The 2,881-nt window shown below is 28.9% G+C and overlaps 1 long non-coding RNA gene across 1 annotated transcript; it reads left to right on the forward strand.

Moving 5' to 3' along the window:
• Positions 1 to 491: 491 nt before the first annotated feature.
• Positions 492 to 2,492, forward strand: LOC127508962 (uncharacterized). Its single transcript, XR_007929041.1, has 4 exons — positions 492 to 840; positions 939 to 992; positions 1,248 to 1,451; positions 1,779 to 2,492. It is a non-coding gene; the product is annotated as an uncharacterized LOC127508962 (long non-coding RNA).
• Positions 2,493 to 2,881: the final 389 nt, after the last annotated feature.

Genomic DNA, 2,881 nt, shown 5'->3' on the forward strand with positions numbered 1-2,881 from the left:
CTGATTAAAATTGTATCATGTGAAAAAATGAAAATTAATGAACAAAAAAAAAAGATTAAAACGGATAACAAATGTGTAATAAAAACAAATATATTAATAAAACAAGTATTTTTAAACATTGTGAGTGAAAAGATATTTTACAGTTAAACAATCAATTTCACAAGTATGACTGAATCATATAATGTGATATTTCTTCTCTTTAAACGGTTGAAATTAAGAAATAATATATGAATAAGAAAATATTTTTATTTAAAAAGATTATATTCATCTATTTTAAATCGTATACTCTATTGAATAATCAAAAATAATATTCATAATCTAAAAATAATGTAAATAAATGTTCATACTTTTATATTTTATTCCCTTCTCGGTTCAAAACATATTTTTATCACATGGAATGTTTTTTTCCCTTAAAACGTGTGATTATTTCAATGAAATTTCTAATAAATATAAGTAGAAATTCGAGAATCATCAGAGGGCGGGGTGAAAAATTCCAGGAGATAAAAACACCATGAGAGGGTCGTTTCATCACAAAGTTTTTTTTCGACTCTTCGAAACTTCATCTCATCTTAAGCTGATTTTTTCCTGTCTCGCCATGGCCCAGAAACAAAGTAAGTTAAACTCTATCTTTTAAAAATACTTGTCTAGATAAAATGTTTTGCTTTCTATTTTGAATGTCTTGTTGTAAACAATGTTTTATAGATTTTTAAGTATAAGATTGTTATATTAACTAATTGAGCATATTATTATTTTTTAGAAAGTATTTTTCACCTAACAAGCTTTCCGTTTTAGTCACAAACGCTTTGGAATTGATTGCGTTTCAAGAATTAGATCGAATCAGTAAGTCTTCTCAGTCAATGTTTTTTCAAAAATTGAATGACTATTTTTCGTATTAAATATTTATGATTTTTGTATGTCTGTGTTTTTTCATAAAATAGGCGCTGAACAACTCAGAATCCAGAATTCGAATGCTGTCTCCGATCCTATTCAAGGTGATTTTTACCTTTTAAAAAAATCTCAGTTTATCTGGGGCGCGAACCCACAATTTCTGGAATCGAAAACGAGCGTGCTAACAACAGCGCTATCGATCATGTTTGAAAAGACGTCTATATCTTTTCATTTGAGTTTTTCTCAGATTACTGATTACTACATGTGTCTTGCGTGTTTTCACAGATATACTGTTAATGTGACAGGAAAACGTGGAATAAACTAACGAAAAAAACTTTTTTTTTTGTTTTTTTGTTTAGACATCCAACAGTTTTTGACTCAGCCGGGTTTTGTCGATTTAACCCAATCATCCGAATTGACTGGAGAAGAATCTTCAATTGAACAGCTTGCAACGCCAGAGACCACCACCAGTGATCGCTATGATGAATCTGAACTTCCGTCAGGACAACGTGTGATTCCGGTCGATGGTAGTAGACAGAGAAATAACAGAGAGTCGGTTGAAGGTATGTCTTATTTTTTATTCACTATCTGGATATTTTTGATAGATTTAGTTAAATGATTTGTCTTAATTTAACAAATTATTTTAGTTTCTAAATTCAAATGTTATTTTAGTTTCGTTATTTCGTTATTTTAGTTATTTAGTTTAAATGTTTTTCATAATGTGATATTTTATCTTAATTTATTTTTATCATAATTTAATTTTTAAAATTGTTATTTCTTATTAGTATATTTTACCTTAGTTATTTTAGATTATAATTAAAATGTTTTCAGTTTTAAATGATCTCAATTTCACTTCAGTATGCTTATATTATTCTTTATATATTTTACAGACACCAACTTAAACGATGTAACCAGATGGACATCTACACAGCTGAACGCTTGGGAGCAATCGTCTTGGAGCAGTGATTGTGAAGTGCCCACGAGAGGTCGTCAGACACCGTTTGCTTTTCAGGAAGAAGCAATAGATTCTGTGAATAATGGTCAAGGTTGTATTGAAAACTTATTTGTGGATATGATAAATCGTCTTAGTAGACAACGTGAAGAAATTCTCACCAAATTGCATCAACAGCATAATGAGATTTGCAACAGACTAGCCATTTACGACACTTACTTCGATGAGATTCGCGATCGTCTGAATAGACAAGATGACAGAATTCGCGAGCTGATAGACAGCTGTGCCCGCTCTTCCCGCGGAATGTTTGAAAATTTTGCAATCATTCACGATGCGTTACGTGAACACTTACGAGAGCGTCGTTTGATTGTGGATCTCCTCGGTGCTATACATCACCAATTATTTCGTAGATAGATATCATCCTGTTTAGCTTTGCTACATCTCTTACATAGCATGTTTTCATTATATTTTTTAAAAAAATGTATCCATGATTTTCACACTATGATTTAAAAACATGTATTACTGTTTAATCTTTTTCTCACTGATTTTTAAAACATTTATCCAATAACTTGTATCTTTTCAGTCTGTTTTTAAAAATGGTATCTTTTCAAAATTGTATTCAACATATTTCAATCTTGTCTTTTCACACTGTTCTAAAACATTTATCCACAAATAACTTGTATCTTTTTACATCATATTAAAATCATGTATCCATGAGTAATCTTTTCAATCTGTTTTTTAAAATTGTATCTTTTCAAAAATTGTATTCAACATATTTCAAATCTTGTCTTTTCACACTGTTTTAAAACATTTATCCACAAATAACTTGTTTCTTTTTACACCATATTAAAAACATGTATCCATGAGTAATCTTTTCAATTTGTTTTTAAAATTGTGTCTTTTCAATTTTTAATTTTAAAAACAACAATTTTAAAAATTGTATTCAACATATTTCAATCTTGTATTGTTTTCACACTATGTTTTACTATATCATTATCTTTTTAAATGTAGTGTATGTTTTGAACAAAGTTATTATGTGAT

This window comes from Ctenopharyngodon idella, chromosome 3, assembly GCF_019924925.1.
Source record: "Ctenopharyngodon idella isolate HZGC_01 chromosome 3, HZGC01, whole genome shotgun sequence".
NCBI classification, from domain to species: Eukaryota; Metazoa; Chordata; class Actinopteri; order Cypriniformes; family Xenocyprididae; genus Ctenopharyngodon; species Ctenopharyngodon idella.